Source organism: Hylobates moloch, unplaced genomic scaffold (assembly GCF_009828535.3).
Source record: "Hylobates moloch isolate HMO894 unplaced genomic scaffold, HMol_V3 SCAFFOLD_10, whole genome shotgun sequence".
NCBI lineage: Eukaryota > Metazoa > Chordata > Mammalia > Primates > Hylobatidae > Hylobates > Hylobates moloch.
In genome coordinates, this window is record NW_026652285.1 from 58,329,564 (window position 1) to 58,348,584 (window position 19,021).

General features: G+C 38.1%; 1 long non-coding RNA gene across 1 annotated transcript in view; it reads left to right on the plus strand.

Annotated features, from left to right (window-relative positions):
* The window catches only part of LOC131384415 (uncharacterized), a 63,634-nt gene that overhangs the window by 31,986 nt on the left and 12,627 nt on the right, over window positions 1-19,021 (plus strand). The window contains exon 2 of the long non-coding RNA XR_009215242.1: window positions 18,887-18,935. This is a non-coding gene — a long non-coding RNA (uncharacterized LOC131384415). The remainder of the gene's footprint in view (window positions 1-18,886; window positions 18,936-19,021) is intronic.

Sequence of the window (19,021 nt, forward strand, 5' to 3'; positions counted from 1 at the left end):
TGTGAAAGAAACCATGTGGACAAAGGGAAAGTCCTGTTCACACAGCATTCTAAGGATAGGACTCACCTCCCACCTGATCTGAGTATTTCAGAATCTCAATTGCAATTTTAGTTGGAGACTGTCTGGTTCACATTTATCCCTGTAACCTTATCCACAAGTGTCATTTAACTTTATTGTATTTTTATTGTCAGACATAATTCATTCATTCACAATGAGTCACAGCACGTATCCAGCATGGGGCAGAGTATCTTGGAGGGCAAACAAGCGATGCCCTGGCTGTTCCTAACGTGTCCTTTCAATAACCTGATGACATTCTGATGCTCATTCCTTTGTTTGTAATTTGTTTCGCCTTTTCTCTCTTGATATATTTTTATTGTTGGTGCTTTGAAGTTTCACAATGATATCACTAAGTTTGAATCTTTTATTATTTGTTGAGATAGATATTTGTTGGGCCTTTCTAGGAGGGGAATGTGTCTTTGAGGTCTTATAAATTTTTTGATATAACTTATTTAATAAATACTTCTGCTCCATTGGGTTTTTCATTTTGTTCTTCTGGAATTTCTAATAGTCTGACATTAGATTTCCTAATGTATTTTCCTAATTTTTTAAAAAATATTTTCTCTCATATTTTTATATCATTGCCTTTGTTATATGTTCTAGAAGATTGGGCTTTATTTTTCAAGACTTTCACTAAATTTTTAATTCAGTTTAATTTCATTTCAGAAATCATCTTATCTTGTTCTTTGTTTCTTCCTTCTGGTATCCTATTTTGTTTTATTAGCATATATAAGGGCAAGCTAGTTTGCAGGGGCAAATAGACAAGGGACCAGGATTAAGACAAGGCAAATGAGACAGTCTCCTCTCATGCCAAATTTAAGGTGGCACCAAAAACTCAGCTATCAAGATAAATACTGTTCTTAAATATCATATTTTTTTAAATCAAAATTAATGTAAAAATGCATGATGAACAAAATTTCAAAATTTTCAGTAAATGTAGCCCCAATAAAAGTGATGTGCCAAGCATACTAGAGACAAAGTCAAAAGGAAACATCAGTATATTGATCCTGTCTTTATTTAAAATTGTGATATTTTGTTCAGCAGATGTCTTTTGAATCAATTTTTTAATGTTATATTAAGGTATTATTTATCATGGTTACTGAGTTTTTTGGCATCCTTTTACATTTAGGGCTGGAAATAAATGCCTCACTTGACTCATTCACTTCATCATAGTCCCATCCCTAAATGGACACAAATATATAATGACTTAACAGCTGAAGCTTCTCTTTCACAAAGCAGTTGAACTAGGATATGATTCAGCCATAAAAAAGAAGGGGGTGCTGAGGCGGCTCATGAATAAACCTTGAAAACATTACACTATAATAGACATAAAATTACATGATTCCATTTATAGAAATATCTAGCATAGGCAAATCCATAGAGACAGAAAGTAGATTAGTGATTTCTGGGGACTAGAAAGAGGAAGAATGAAGAGTGACTGCTTAATGGGTACAGAGTTTCCTTTGGGGGTGATGAAAGTGTGCTAGAACTAGGTTGTGGTAATGGTTGCACGATATTATGAATGCACTAATTGATAATAATGGTAAATTGTATGTTATTTGTATTTTGCCACAGCAAAAAAATTGGAGAGATCAAAGGGAGCTAAGCAGAAGCAATGTTTCTATACTTCACTTTTAAGTGGTTAAATATTGATACTAGCGGATAAGGTACATATTCCTTTGTACATATTACTAAGGTACAAAACTACCTTGTCTTCTTTCTATTTATACTAATTCCTTTATCAAAGGGTTGCTTGGCCACACTCTTTTTTTGTTCTTTGTATGGCTAGGCTGCAAACTTTACGTTCTGGTTTCCTTTAAATTATAAATTCCATCTTTAAGCATTACTCTCCTTTCTCATTTTATTGTAAGCAGTTAAAAGAAGCCACACAGCTCCTTCAATATTTTGTTTAGAAATTTGTTTCAGCAGATATTCTACTTCATTGCTCTTAAGTTCTGCCTGCCACAACACCCTCAAACCTGAACACAATTAAGCTAAGTTCTTTTCTGCTTTATAGCGTGGATGGCTTTGTCCCAGTTTCCAGTATCTTGTCCCTCATTTCCATTTAAGAATTCATGCAAATGGCCTTTACCGTCCGTTTTTCCACCAACATTCTGGTCATGAACACTTAGTAATGCCTAAGAAGATTCAGGCTCTCCTTACACCTCTTGTTCTCCCTCTGAGTTGTCACCAGAATCACCCTTAATGCTCCATGTATGGCAATCTAGGCATTTTATAGCCTGCTCCTCAAAATTCTTCCAGCTTCTACCAATTACTCAGTTCCAAAGCCATTTTCACATTTTCAGGTATTTGTTATAGCAACAGCCCCACTTATCTATGCCAATTTTCTGTCTTAGTTTATTTTGTGCTGCTGTAACAGAGTATCACAGACTGGGTAATTTCTAATAAACAGAAATTTATTTCTCACGATTCTGGAGGCTGGGAAATCTAACACTGAGGAGCTGGCATCTTGGAGGGTCTTCTTGCAGCATCATCCCATGGTAGAAGGTGGAAAGGCAAGAGAGTGTTCACTGATGTGCATGAAGAGAGAGAGGAAGAGAAAGAGAGAGGAAGAAAAAGAGAGAGCAAGATGGGACTGAACTGTTTTTATAAGAAACTCACTCTCAAGATAACATACCCACACTCATGATAATGACATTAATGAGGGCAGAGCCCTCAATACCTAATCACCTCTTTTTTTTTTTTTTCTTTTGAGATGGAGTCTTGCTCTGTTGCCAGGCTGGAGTCCAATGGCATGATCTCGGCTCACTGCAACCTCTGCCTCCCGGATTCAAGTGATTCCCCTGCCTCAGCCTCCCGAGTAGCCAGGACTACAGGTGTGCACCACCACGCCTGGCTAATTTGTTGTATTTTAGTAGAGACAGGGTTTCACCATGTTGGCCTGGATGGTCTCGATCTTCTGATCTCATGATCCACCTGCCTCAGCATCCCAAAGTGCTGGGATTACAGGCATGAGCCACTGCTCCCAGCCATCTAATCACCTCTTAAAGTTCCCACTCTCAATACTGTTGCATTGGAGATGAAGTTACCAACACACGAACTTTGAAGGGCACATTCAAACCGTAGCAGCAACTTTATTCATAATAGCCGAAATCTGGAAACTACTCAAATGTTCTTCAGTTTGTGAATGGTTAAACAAAAATGGCACACTCACATCATGAAATACAAGTCAGCAATAAAAGGGAACAAACTCCTTCTATATTCAACAACTTGCATAAACCTCGTTTATAACAATTGAATAAACCTCAAGTTAGTGAAAGTAGCTGAATAAACCTCAAGTGAGTAAAAGTAGCTGATCTCAAATTTACATACTGTATTATTTTAATGATAACATTCTCAAAACAAAATTACAGAGGTGGAGAACAGATAAGTTAGCTACTAGAGGTTAAAGATAGGGTGAAGATGGGGGGAATAAAAAAGTAGTACAAAGAAGTTTTATGGTGCTTGTGCATTTTTTATCTTGATTGTGATTGTCCATACATGAAACTATACACATGATAAAATTAGGTAAACCTACGTGCATGCTCACAGTAATGAATGCATATATAATTGACAACACCTGAGTAAGCTCTGTGGATTGTTCCTGGTTTTATATTGTACTACACTTATGTGAGATGTTACCACTGGAGAAGGCTGAGTGAAAGGTTCAGTTAATCACTTGTACATTTCTGTGTATCTATGAATCTATAACTATTTCAACATTTAAAAATATATTAAGACATAAGTAAATGGACAGGAAATGTATACCAGATACATATACCAAAAAAGTTGCCATAATATTAATATGGGAGAAGGTAGAATTTATGTCACAAAATTAAGACAAGGAAGAGAACTTCATTATGCTAAAGTGGGCATTTACAATATGCAATTATGATTAAGAATGTATATCCTCCAAATAACATAGATTCAGCATTTATGAATTTAAAAGACTTCAAAAGACACAAAGAGAAAAAGAAACGCATACTTAGTTTGAACCTTAATTTACCTTTCCCAGTCGATGATGATCAAGGACAAGAAAAAGCAAACCTTCAAAGGAACTAAATAATATAATTAATTTGTTATATTTAAAATTACATACTCTGAAAATAGAGAAAAAACTGTTTTTCTAGTGCCCACAGTCCAGTCTTAAAAATTGACCTTAAAAATTGAGACAATAAAGAAAACATTGACATATTCTAAAATGTCAAATAGTACAGATCATAGTGCAATAAAACTAAAAATTAGTTTTATCTTCATTATTAGTTTAATTATGATCTCTGATCATTGTGCAATAAAACTAAAAATTAACAGCAAGGTCATGAAACAACTCATAGATCAAAAAGGAAATGCCAACCAAAATGTTTTCTAATTCAAACATCACTTGTTAGAATAATTAGATATGCTAAATAAACCTGCTCAAAGTTCACAGCCTTAAATAATGTCAGTAGACAATAATGAAATGATTCAACTAGAAAATTTTGAAAAAAAACAGAACATTTAAACCAAATGAGAACAGAAGGAAAAATGAATGAAGATAAAAAATAGCAAAATTTGAAAACAGAAAAATACTAAAATTAATAAAAATTTTCAAAACCTAAAACTGTTTAAAAACTAACAAAACTGATAAATCAAAAGAAAATCTAAAAAAGAAAAAGGTATAATTATACAAAATAAGGGAAGAGAAAATTAGCCACATAAATTAGGATATTAAAGAAAAATCCTGGCTGGGCGTGGTGGCTCACTCCTGTAATCCCAGCACTTTGGGAGGCCAAGGCAGGCGGATCATCTGGAGTCAGGAGTTCGAGACCAGCCTGGCCAACGTGTTGAAACCCTGTCTCTACAAAAACACAAAAAAATTAGCTGGGCATGATGGTGGGTGACTGTAATCCCAGCTACTTGGGAGGCTGAGGCAGGGGAATCGTTTGAACCCGGGAGGCAGAGGTTGCAGTAAGTCAAGATCGTGCCATTGTACTCTAGTCTAGGCAACAGAGTGAGACTCTGTCTCAAAAAAAAAAAAAAAGGAAAATCCTAAGATACAACTTTGTTCAACTCTATGCCATATGTTAAAACTTGGGGGAACAGACTAGCTCTGGGAAAAAATGTTGAGCAAAATTGACCTCAGAAGAGACAGAAAATCTCAACAGACTGATTTTCATAGAATATAATAAATTTGAAAAAAGTGCTACATCCAGATGGTACCACAGGAAATCAGCCAAGTCTATAAAAAGCAGATAATTTATTTAATATTCCAGAACATAGAAAAAGAAGTGAAAGTTTAAAATTCGTGTTATGAGGCAAGCATAATTGTGATATCAAAATTGATGAGCAAAAACAATGAGTTTCAAAAAAATCTAAAAGAAAATAATAGCAGGCAGAAGTAGCATCATAAAAGAATATAGTATGTCCACATGGGATTTATTTCAAGATTTTAAGGAAGTTTTCATATGAAGAGAACAATTAATTAAATTCAGGACATTTATTGATCTGAGGGAAAACATACATACACACACACAGTTTTCTACAACAACTAAATAGCATTTAACAAAATATAGCATCCATTTATAAAAGAAATAATCCAATGAATACTTTTGAAAAATGATTCTAAAATTGCTCATTCACTCCATTTACAGCATTTTTTAACGGGACAACATTAGAAGCATTCCTACTGAAGTCAGGAATAAGACAAGAATACTCTCTAGTGGTTGTGATTTTTGTTTGTTGTGTTTTCAAACTAGACAGGTCAATCCTAAAGTTCATACGCCAAAATTAGTACAAATAGGGAAATTCTAAAAATAAAAAGTAATGATAGTGTATTTCAGGCATTAAAACTTGCACTGAAGTTTTAGTAATTAAAAACAGAATATTATTGATGCATGCATAGACCAATGGAACAGAATTTTAAAAATTTGGAAATACATTCTAATATAGGAGACTTTAATATATAACAAAGGTTTCACCCAAATCAATGTGGGAAAAAAATGATCCACTTAGTAAATAGAATTAATGGGAATGATGTACGTGGGAAAAAAATTAATTTGATTCCACACCTCGTATGATACCCAGAATGAATTGTAAGTGCATCAAAAATGAAATGTAATAAGCTAACTCATAAAAACTATATGAACACATAGCACTGTATCTTATAAACTTATACTGGGAATGGTCCTTCTAATTATTACACTAATCCAGAAACTCTTAAGGAAAAGACTGTTAAATTGAGGATATAAAATTCCAAAACTTTATTATGGCAAAGAACACTAAAAGTAAAGTTAGAACGCAAGTGAAAATTTAGAAAAATATGCAAAAGACATATTATGGACAAAGAGCTAATCTCCTTAATATAAAAAAAGATCCTAGAAATAGGAGGAAAAAAGACCACAAAAATGTAAATAAGTGGAAATAGGTACTAAAACTTCAAATACTTTTTTAAAAGATAACGAAACAATAGAACAATAGAATAGAATGGGCATAAGATGCAACAGAGAATTTATGAAAAATGAAATAAAAATTGCATGTAAAGGTATGAAATGACATTTCATCTCACTCACTGGCATTTCATGGTGAGATGGAAATGAGAGTGGTTATCATTATGAAGCTAGCCAATAAGAAAGAAACTAAGCAATGTTTAGAATTAGAATACCCTGTGGATTTGTCAGAAGAAAAGAAGTTCGCCGGAAATCCATAGAAGTGTTAGGAAGACACAAATCACAAGGAGTGAAATGGGATATTAAGATAAAAAGCAACCACTGAAAGTGAGAGGTGACTTTTGAATAGTAGACTCAGGGATTCCTTTGAATGGAGAATCTGTTTTCTTAAGCACATTTTGTGAAAACAATCATATGCAAATGCTTCTACAGCATCCTTTTGGTGCATGTGGGAAGGTAAGTCTTCTACTGCTTATTTATGAATAGTAATTAGAGGGGAGGTCTTAAAAACAGCAATTGCTCAGTCCATTAGTAGAGTTTGCAGGCTCACAAGGCTTAAAGTACACCAGCCACCAAATTCTATTTCTGGATGTGCCTCCAACTGCATGTAAATTCTGAAAGCTAGTTATCCCTTTTCCTGCTCCTGTCGCCTATGTCAGAGTGCAAGAAAGTGTTTCAGACGTGACAAGTTCTTACCGGGGGAATGGCATTCACAGGTAAAGAGGACGCAGTTATCAGAAGCTTTAGCACAAGTGAAACAGGCATTTCAAAGGACTTTCAGAACCTAACATTGAAGTGAAACATTAGTTTCTCCATCTATAGATTCTAAGCTTAGCAGCTGGAAAGCTGAATGGTAGGTGCTTTATCTTTAAGGACTATTTCCAACAATATAATTGAATCTTATAAAGCTATTGTTCAGCATAAGATGCCAGATCCACAAGAGCACATACAATGTGGTTTCATTTGTATGAAGCTTAAGAACAGTCAGATTAATCTATGGTATTATCACACAGGAGAGATTTACTTGTGTACAGCAAAAATAAAATTCTAAGGCTCCCCAACCTTCTGAATGGACCCCTCCTCTCAGCCAAGGGCATTCCAAAGTTAACCCGAAAAGCTTGTTCTGTTCAGGCTATTGATATTGTTTGGCTGTGTCCCCACCAAAATCTCATCTTGAATTCCCACATGTTGTGGGAGGGACCTGGTAAGAGGTAATTGAATCATGGGGGCAGTCCTTTCCCATGCTGTTCTCATGATAGTGAACAGGTCTCACAAGATTTGATGGTTTTAAAAAGAGGAGCTTCCCTGCAGAAACTTTTTTTTTTTTTGCCTGCTGCCATCCATGTAAGATGAGACTTGCTCCTCCTTGCCTTCCATCATGATTGTGAGGCCCCCCCAGCCATGTGAAACTGTAAGTCCAATAAACCTCTTTCTTTTGTAAATTGCCCAGTCTCGGGTATGTCTTTATCAGCAGTGTGAAAATGGACTAATACAGCCGTAATGGAAGCAGGAGTTGGACTGTCTCATTATGCCCTCTTCCCTTTTTGAATTCAGGAAGAGCCAACCAGAATTTACAATCTATTGTCTCTGAAGCTTGCTCCTTGGAGGCTTCATCTGCATGATAAAACCTTGGTCTCCACAACCCCTTATTGTAACCTAGACATTCCTCTCTATGGATAATAACTCTTTCAACCAATTGCCAATCAGAAAATTTTTAAATCTACCCACGACCTGGAAGCCCATTCCTCAAGTTGTCCCACTGTTCCAGATCAAATCAATGTAGATCTTACATGTGTTTGATTGATGTCTCATGTCGCCCTAAAATGTATAAAACTAGGCTGTGGCAGGACCACCTTGGGCATATGGTCTCAGGCTCTCCTGAGGGCTGTGCCATGGGCCATGGTCACTCATATTTGGCACAGAATAAATCTCTTCAAATATTTTACAGAGTTTGACTCTTTTTATTGACACTTGGGAGAGGACTATAACTGAACAGGTCATACAGGGTCTTCTGGGTACTGTGTTTTTAAACATATGTGTGCTAGTCACATGTGTGTTCACGTTGAAAATTCACGTCCAAGTGTGTACTTGAGAGTTGTGCACTTTTCTACATGTGTGTTAGACATGAAGAAAAAGGTTTTAAAATGAGATAAGCTTTTTCACTTATCCAACTGGCAATTATTCAAAATATTGGATAGCATGAATTGTTAGGCTACAAGGAAGGTGTGACTCTTAGACATTGTTGGTCAGAGAATAAATTGGTATTAAATCTGTGAAAGGAAAACAAATCTCGGGACCCCAAACACACTAAACCAAAGGGAAAGACCAAGCTAAGAACTGGGTTGCGCAAACCTGCTTCCATTTTGTTCCTAAATAAGATAGTTACAAAGATTTTTTTTTTAAAGTTACATACCTTTCTCACAGTTTGCCCAAGATCTTGTGGGCTCCATGAGCTTTACCATAAGACAGTTCTGTTGAATCCACCCCTGGCAATGTGATTTAATAGCTTATCTTCACAGGTACAGGACAAAGGACAGAACTCAAAAGTCTTACCTCTGCTCACCTGAGACAAATGCGTATCTGATTGCTTCCTTTGTCCTATGCTTACTTTATATTACTTAAAAATGCAGATTCACTGAGCTAGAGGAAGGCATAAGTGAGTATTCCTCTACCTACCTAGCACATATAAATTGTGTCTTCAGTGAAAGGCTGGCCAAAAACTCAAAAGGATACAATGGCTTGCCTCTTACCTACTCACATCGTTTTAAAAATTTATTCCAGCTGGGTGCGGTGGCTCACGCCTGTAATCCCAGCACTTTGGGAGGCTGAGGCAGGTGGATCACAAGGTCAGGAGATCAAGACCGTCCTGGCTAACACGGTGAAACCCCGTATCTACTAAAACACAAAAAATTAGCCCGGGCCCTGTAGTCCCCGCCACTCCGGAGGCTGAGGCAGGAGAATGGCGTGAACCCAGGAGGCGGAGCTTGCAGTGAGCCGAGATGGCGCCACTGCACTCCAGCCTGGGCGAGGGCGAGACTCCGTCTCAAAAAAAAAAAAAATTTATTCCTCTTCCCCCAATATCTGTGTTTTCCCTTTAAATATTGAGGTCCCCAGGCCCTCTTCAGAAAAAGCATGGGCCACAATTTTTCCTGTGGATGTATGATCTTTCCTGGGTGTGTCCATAACCTTGGCAAATAAACCTCCTAAAATGATTGAGATTCACCTTGATCATTTTATTTGATTTATAAGCCCAACAAAGGTGATTTGGGAAAGTATCCAGTATCCAGCAATTTTACTTCCAGAAATGTATCCTAAGGCTATTCTTGCACACATGTGAAATTCTGTATCTATATATACTAGCAAAAGATCAAAAACAATCTGAGTTTTCAAGGCAAAAAAAAAGATGAATCAACTGTGGCTCATCTATATATTGAACCGCTATGCAGCTGTTAAGAAAGAATAAGGATGCCAGGCCTGGTGGCTCACGTCTATAATCCCAGCACTCTGGGAGGCCGAAGCGGGTGGATCACCTGAGGTCAGGAGTTTGAGACTAGACTGGCCAACATGGTGAAAAACCGTCTCTACTAAAAATACAAAAATTAGCTAGGCGTGGTGGAGCATGCCGGTAACCCCAGCTACTCAGGAGGCTGAGGCAGGAGAATTGCTTGAACCTGGGAGTCAGAGGTTGCAGTGAGCCGAGATTGCACCACTGCACTCTAGCCTGGGCGACAGAGTGAGACTCTTGACTCCAGAAAACAAACAAACAAACAAACAAAAAAAAACAAGAAAGAAAGAAAAAATAAGGAAGATACTATGCATTAATAACAAAAGTCCTTCAAGATATATTTTAACTGGAAATAGCAACCTACTAAAATACACATAGTATGTTCCCATTTGCATGAGAAAGTGGCATTAATAAATAATATATACCTGTATTAAGTTGTATAAACATGAAATTCTTGGGAAAGGTAAACAAGAAACACAATAATTGTCACCTGGCTAGGAGTGGAGGATGGGAACTAAGAAGATGAAGGTCTTTCTGTATTTATTGTACCATTTTATAGTTTTGATGCTCAAAACATGTAAATGATTTATCTGTTCCAATGACTACATTTTAAAAAATTATTTGAGGAGGAAAAGAGTTTTTAAAAATTGTGACATATATCCAAGTTCCCAGAGAGCTGGGACTCACACCTATGTGTCTTTACGATGTCATTTCAGATAGCCATCAGACAGCTGGTAGGGCTGTCTACTGTCCTAACCTGTCCCTAACCTATTTTACTGCTGAAATAGGCTAAACAGGCTGAAGAGTGAGAAAGGCTAGGGACAGGCTAAAGGGTAAGGCTGAAATAGGCTAGGAACAGGCTAAAGACCTCTCTTCTCCCTGTACTGGGAGCAGGATAGAGAGGCGAGTAGGATGATGAAATCCTTTTTTATCTTCCGAAACATATATTATTACCTTTCGAAATCCTTGATGTCAGGATTGCCTTAGCTTTCCAGCTGGGTACCAAAGGACAAGGACACCGATGCTAGTTAAGATGCAGCAGTTCTCCTTGACCCCCACACCGCTGTTTAGAGTCATGCCACTGCCTCTCTCAGCTGCCCACAACCCACCTACCTGCCTCCCCACTTCAGAGCTTGGCTTTTAACCTAGAAGCCCTTTTACATGCACAGCTTCTCTGCCTTCCCTTCCCAACTCCCCCCACAATTCACAGTTCACTGCACTGACAACTACTCTCCCTCAGGCCACAGAAAAGCATGGCCTGCTCAGCACATGGCTTATTTTTCATAATTTTTAAAGTTTATTTTTATTTTTGTAGATTCAGGGGTATATATGCAGGTTTGTTACATGTATATATTACATAATGGTGGAGTTTGGGCTTCTAGTGTACCTACCACGCAAGTAGTGAACACGGTACCGAATAGGTAATTTTTCAACACTTACTTCCTCCCACCATCTCCACCTTTTGGAGTCCCCAGTTTCTGTTAAGTCCCTAGATACACGCTTCTGGGCTGCTCTTCCAGCCCTGTGATTCTGGGATCTGCGATTTCACAGCCAGGTCTTTCTATATAATTGTGAACCACTTGATTTCTTCTTAAGAACATAAATGTGAATGAAATCTATATCCATACATTCAAAAATATCTTTAATTCTCATTCACTATTGCACAGAGAGTTTCCTTTTTGCAAATAAGCCTGTCTCATCTCACCCTTACAAGGTTTTGATGGGACTAATTCCATGTTCCTTAGAACCATGCCACTCCAAGTGTGGCCTGTAAAGGGATCAGCAGAATTAGCATTGCCTGTGAGCATGTTAGAAATGCAAATTCTTGGACCCCGTTCTAGACCTTCTGAATTAGAATCTGCATTTTAACAAGACGCCCAGGTGATTTGCATGCACTTAGCAGCTTGAGAAGCCTGCCCTAAAAAAAACATGTTGTATGCTTATAAGATCCAATTAGGGGAAAAGGCTGGGGAGCAGAGGAGAAGGGAAGACTGTTGATGTATTTGTTTCTGCAAAATACTCTTCTCTCTTGAAAACAGGTACTGCACATGGATGCCTTGACTTGCTTGTAATGAAAGATAAGCAGGCCATGGGAAATCATTCACAGGTACTCCATATGGCGTGTTATGAAGAAAGCATGACTGAGCTGATCTAAGGATCCAAGGGAGACTGTCAGGAATTCCGCTTGTCAAAACTCTGGATCAAATGGAGATGGGGATTGCCCATGAGAGCATAGCTGGGAGGAAAACGTATTTCCTTTAAAAAAGAAATTTCCAAGTATTCAGGTAAATCCACAGGAGATGGGACTTTGGGATGCATAATGATGTTACCATCGGAAAGACAAATTGCAAAACCACTCAGCGTCTTCCCCAACAGCCTCCTGGGAGGAAGGCGGAGTTGACTGAGCATCTCTAAGAGTAAGAGGTTATCTGTGCTGAAACTTCTTCCAAGTGCTGGGCTAGTCAAAGAGAGCCTGACCAAGGAACCTTGTGTCAGAAGTATTAACGGAAGTAATGAAACAGAAGAGGAGATGCCCTCTAATGATGTTTGTGGTTGAAACAATGAGAAAGGAAGTCAGAGTGATTGAAATACATTATGTCATCTTGCTTTCTTACATCTTCAGAAAGGAAGGAGTGAAACTATATTAATCTGAACAAATGTTTTGTCTGATTACAAAATAAAATATATATCCATTGTAAAAAATTTGGAAAACAATGGGTCAAATGAAACAAAAAGTATTCATAATCTTATTACCCAGATTATATTTTCATATGGAACTATTTAGTTCTTTTATCTTCGTTTTTCTTACTATTTTAAAGGTTTGCTTTTTTGTAACTGCACAATGCAGGGATGCAAATATTCAAAAGTTCAAACAGTTTAGGACTGTACAGGATAAAAAAAAGAAAATCTTTCTTCACCCACATTCTCCCTAGCCCTCTATTCTACCCAGGCAATGCTATAAAAAGCCTTTATCTATTTGCATTCTTATATATACATACACAAACATATTGCCTAGGATAGTTTATCTGATACATATATGGATTCATACTCTTCTCATATTGTTCTGCATCTTGCTTTCATCCTTTTAACCATATGTTTTGAAGAGTTTTCCAGGCTGGCACATAGGAACCAACATGCTCATTAAACTGCTGCATAGTATTCCATCATATATATATATATATATATATATATATATATATATATATCACAATTTATTTAATCCTTTTCCTACTGTCACTTAGTTTAATTATTCCCCTTCTTCAATATTATGGTTCAAAAGGCAATGACATCTATATACATGCCTCCACGCACATATGTGAATATTTGTGTAGGATAAACCCCTAAAAGAATAATTCCCAGCACAGTCTCTGTTTACATTTTTGATAATGCCTTCCAACTTTCCCTCCAGTCAATGACAATTTATAATCACGTTAATTGAGTATTCATGGAGAGTATTCCCAATTCCCACACTCTTTCTCAAATAAGTGATTGAAAGTATTCATTTCCCACACTCTGTCCTGTGACGCAGTGAAGGACATGCCATCCCGAAATATGCCAAATTGATACATTGATTATTTCAAGTTGACAACATTAGAGAAATTGTAGTTTCATAAAAGGCTAATGGACCTGTCTCTTTCTACACTCAGCAAGCTGTAAAGATTCCTCTAAGAGGGATACTCTTCCTGTTCCAGAATGAGAAAATAACCCTAATCACCAGCAACTGGGAATTGAGGGCTGCAGTGGACCAGAATAAAAATACTTACTGAAGTAACCCTTATCTTCCACTAGTTTTACACCTCCTCTCATATCTCTAAGTGATTCTTCTGGAAATATACCACCCTAGCCAGATCACCTTTATCCTGTCATTTTTTTCTCCAATTAATTGTTCTAGGTCTAAAAAGTATAAAAACATCTGTTAAACTAAAGAGCTTCTGCACAGCAAAAGAAACTAATATCAGAGTGAACAGGCAACCTACAGAATGGGAGAAAATTTTTGCAATCTACCCATCTGACAAAGGGCTAATATCCAGAATCTACAAAGAACTTAAACAAATTTGCAAGAAAAAAACAACCCCATCAAAAAGTGGGCAATGCCTACGAACAGACACTTCTCAAAAAAAGACATTTATGCGGCCAACAGACACATGAAAAAAAGCTCATCATCACTGGTCATCAGAGAAATGCAAATCAAAGCCACAGTGAGATACTAGCTCACACCAGTTAGAATGGCTATCATTAAAAAGTCAGGAAACAACAGAAGCTGGAGAGGATGTGGAGAAATAGGAACACTTTTACACTGTTGGTGGGAGTATAAACTAGTTCAACCATTGGGAAAGACAGTGTGGTGATTCCTCAGGGATCTAGAACTAGGAATACCATTTGACCCAGCGATCCCATTACTGGGTATATACCCAAAGGACTGTAAATCATGCTATTATAAAGACACATGCACACGTACGTTTATTGTGGCACTATTCACAATAGCAAAAACTTGGAACCAACCCAAATGTCCATCAATAATAGACTGGATTAAGAAAATATAGCACATATATACCATGGAATACTATGCAGCCATAAAAAATGATGAGTTCATGTCCTTTGCAGGGACATGGATGAAGCTGGAAACCATCATTCTGAGCAAACTATCGCAAGGACAGAAAACCAAACACTGCATGTTCTCACGCATAGGTGGGAAGTGAACAATGAGAACACTTGGACACAGGGCGGGCAACATCTCACACCGGGACCTGTCAGAGGGTAGGGGTCTGGGGGAGGGATAGCATTAGGAGAAATGCCTAATGTAAATGACAAGTTACTGGGTACAGCAAACTAACATGGCACATGTATACCTATGTAACAAACCTGCACATTGTGCACATGTACCCTAGAAATTAAAGCATTAAAAAAAAATCTTGCTTTGGACACCTCTTCAGACTCACTCTGTTGTGAAGAGACAATTTAAATAAAAACAATTTCTTTGTTTTTCACTTGTTAATCTGCCTGGTGTCAGTTTGGTTTCTAGATCCAGTCGAAGAGTCTACATAACAACTAAGGGGAATTGGAGGTAACCTCTGGCTTCCCTATGTTACTTTTCCTAAAACATTGCCAATCTAGTCAGTCAAATTTTATCATCAGTCATCTGATTTGCTTGTCCTCTGTTTTGAATGAGGTTGACCAGAATTTTCTTGTACATTTGTGGTCGTTTTTAGTTCTGTGAATTGCTTGTTCAATCCAATGCCATTTTTCCAATGGTTGTCTTTTTGTATGGATTTGTAGGAGCTCTTTATATATTACAAACAATCATGTCCAGTTTTTTAACCTTAATAATAGTTCTACCACCAAAAAATAGTAGAACTTGAGAAAATCACAGCCTGTTGAATGTTAGAACAGAGTATACTTGAAAGGCCATTTCATTCAAGAGAGCTCAATCAAGTGAATGAGCTCCAAAAAACTAAAAATACAAAAATTAGCCAGGTGTGGTGGCATGCACCTGTAGTTCCAGCTACTCAGGATGCTGGGGCAGAAGACTCGCTTGAACCTGGGAGGTGGAGGTTGCAGTGAGCCAAGACGGCATCATTGCACTCCAGCCTGGGTGAAAGAGCAAGACTGTGTCTCAAAATAAAAAGGGATAATGGACACTTTCAAACACACCAATGTGAAAGGCATCAAGGCTTGGCCATAAGAATTCATTCTCGTCATGGCCATTGATGTTCATGGGATCAGCTTATCAGGTTGCTTCCGAACACAACTTTTCTTTTGGTGAAATCCAACACTTTTTCTGTGCAGCACACAGATTTCATCCTATAGTTTATATTAAGGACAGGAAGATAGTGCCTTTCTATAAAAAAAAATCATTTGTGTATTTTTATACTATCTCCTTTTTCAAAGAATAAAATTAGAGTTTAGGCCAGGTAAAGTGGCTCACATCTGTAATCCCAGCATTTTGGGAGGTCAAGGCAGGAGCATTGCTTGACTCCAGGAGTTTGAGGCCAGCCTGGGTGATATAGAGAAACCTCGTCTCTACAAAAAATTAAAAAAAAAAAAAAAAGCCAGATGGCCGGGCACTGTGGCTAACCCCTGTAATCCCAGCACTTTGGGAGGCCGAGGCGGGTGGATCACCTGAGGTCAAGAGTTCAAGACCAGCCTGGCCAATAGCAAAACCCCGTCTCCACTAAAAATACAAAAAATTAGCCAGGTGTGGTTGTGGGTGCCTATAATCCCAGCTACTTGGGAGGCTGAGGCAGGAGAATCACTTGAACCCAGGAGGCAGAGGTTCCAGTGAGTCGAGATCGTGCCATTGCACTCCAGCCTGGGCAACAAGAGCAAAACTCTGCCTCAAAAAAAAAAAAAAAAAAAATAGCCAGGCATGGTGGCATGTGCCCATAGTCCCAGCTATTCAGGAGGTTGAGGTGGGAGGATCACCTGAGGCCAGGAATTCAAGACCAGCTTGACCAATATGGCAAAATCCTGTCTCTACTAACAGTACAAAAATTAGTGGGGCATGGTGGTGCACATCTGTAGTTCCAGCTACTTGGGAGGCTGAGGCACAAGAACCACTTGAGCCCACGAGGCAGAGGTTGCAGAGATTGCACCACTGCACTGCAATGTTTAAAATAAAATAGAATTTAAAAAGAGACAGGAAAAAGAAATTAAGGACAAATATAACACTCCGAAATGAGTGCCCCAAGGTTTAGCACAACAGCTAGAAGTTGATTGCAAATTTAGTCTAAGTGTCCTCAAGCTAAAGTAAAGAGGCAAACACAATCAGAGCAAGATTCACATTATTTGTGCAATTAAAACAGACCAGTCACTCAAGTCAAGCATAGTTTCCCCAGCACTGAAGCCTCATAGAGGAAATACTGTGGGATAGGAAGAATATCATTTTGAGAGTAAATTTTATGGAGAAATTTGTACAGTTTTGTCTCCCTCAGTACCAATGTTGAAACAATAGAAAAGTCGAGTAAAACAGTTTTTTAAAGTGAAGAACATTTTATAAATTGAACAATGGAAGTATGTTTGAAAATTCCCACAATAAAATGTTAGCAACAATAATAAACAACAGGCAAATAGGTGCAAATTTAATTGCCTCACTTGAAGCAGACCTTCTAAATGAGAGTATGACTATACAAAATGTATTCATTAAAAGGAAAGGGTATATCTTAGTCTGTTTTGTGCTGCTGTAACAGAATACCAGAGACTGGGTAATTAAAAAAGAAAAGATATATTTGACTAACTGTTCTGGAGGCTAGGAAATCCAAAATCAACTGGTGAGGGCCACTGTGCTGTCATCCCATAGTGGAAGATGGAAGCAAAAGAAAGCACTTGATATGGTTTGACTATGTCCGCACCCAAATCTCATCTTCAGTTGTAGCTCCCATAATCCTAACATGTCACATGTCATGGGAGGAACCCAGTGGGAGGTGACTTTATCAGCAGGGTGGGTTTTTCCTGTGCTCATCTCATGACAGTGAATAAATCTCATGAAATCCAATGGTTTTGTAAAGGACTGATACCCTGCATACACTCTGTTTCCTGCCACCATGTAAAACATGCCTTTGCTCCTCCTTCGCCTTCCACCATGATTGTGAGGCCTCCCCAGCCATGTGAAACTGTGAGTCCATTAAACCTCTTTTTCTTTATAAATTAGTCAGTCTCAGGTATTTCTTCATAGCAGTATGAAATAGACTAATACAGCACGTGTTCAAGACAGAGGGGGAAAAGGGCCAAATTAATCCTTTTTATCAGAAACCCACTCCCATGATAACTAACCCACTCCTATGATAATGGCATTAATACATTTGTAAAGGCAAAGCCTTTATGACTTAATCACCTCTTAAAGGTTCCATTTCTCAACACATGCATTGGAAATAAGTTTCCAACACATAAACTTTTGGGGATACAGTAAAACTATAGCAGGGTATATTTGGCAAAAATACTCATCGTAGGAATTTTTTAAATGATATTTTCTGCAAATGCATGTGGAATTTAAGTCTGTTTTCAGAGATAAGTGTGCAACTTTCTGGCATACCTCTGCTATTTATATAGAAGCACAGGTGCAGAGAGGATTCATTGGCACAGGTGGGCCATGAAATATACAGGAGTTATCTCAGGCTAAGACTTATCAAAGGAAGCTAGCTAATGAAGAAAGACATGGGGATATAATTTTCTCTTCTAAAAGGAGGAAGTTTGGAGCCCTCCTCTGCTCTTGTCCTTTGAGGCTTATCATGCAGAAAAGGGACTGAGCTCATCAGTCAGGTACCATCACCTGGATTGTGGGCCACATTCTGAAGAACAGAGCTTCTGAAAGACAGTCAGGGATGGTGGATGAGGAAACGGCACTGTCTTATTTCTCCTCTTCTACTCTTGAAGTCCAGTAGTGAAATTTTCTCATCTATCAGGCAGGCTTGGAACTACGTAAATGCTATGAGATGGCCAGGATGCTAGGCTGGGACCAGCTCAAAACTAGGCACTGAGGGGGGACCTCTTAGTTCCATAAGGGTAAGGTAAAATAAAAAAACTTGGGTACAGGTTTTGAGATGGTATAGGCAAATCGGACCTTATGTTTTTTGTTTGTTTGTTTGTTTATCTTGAGCTAATGAAGATCTAACTCAGTGCATTTCAAAGTGGGGTGTCCAGAGCAGCTGCAGCAATCCACCCTGGAAATGTGAGAAATGCAAATTTGAAGGCCCTGCCCTAGATCTGCTACTCTGATGATGTGTCCAGAAATCTGTATTTTAATCAGGTTTCCAGATGATTCTGATGCATGCTCAAGTTTGAGAACCATGGATATAACTTGCAGAAGAAAAAGGTGCTTTCTCATGACCCACTCCACCTTATTCAAGTGTTTCATCAGAATGGGGCCAGCTAAAAATAGTGTTACTTTGTCTTCTATTTGCAGATTGTCACGCTGTGGTTACATCTGCTTCTCAGGCATATTCCATGGAAGGGTGAGTGCTCTAGAAGTTTGATTTGGGGAACTGTGGCCCCTTGACCATAATATAATCTAATAGGACCCTGATCTTACCCTGGTTTT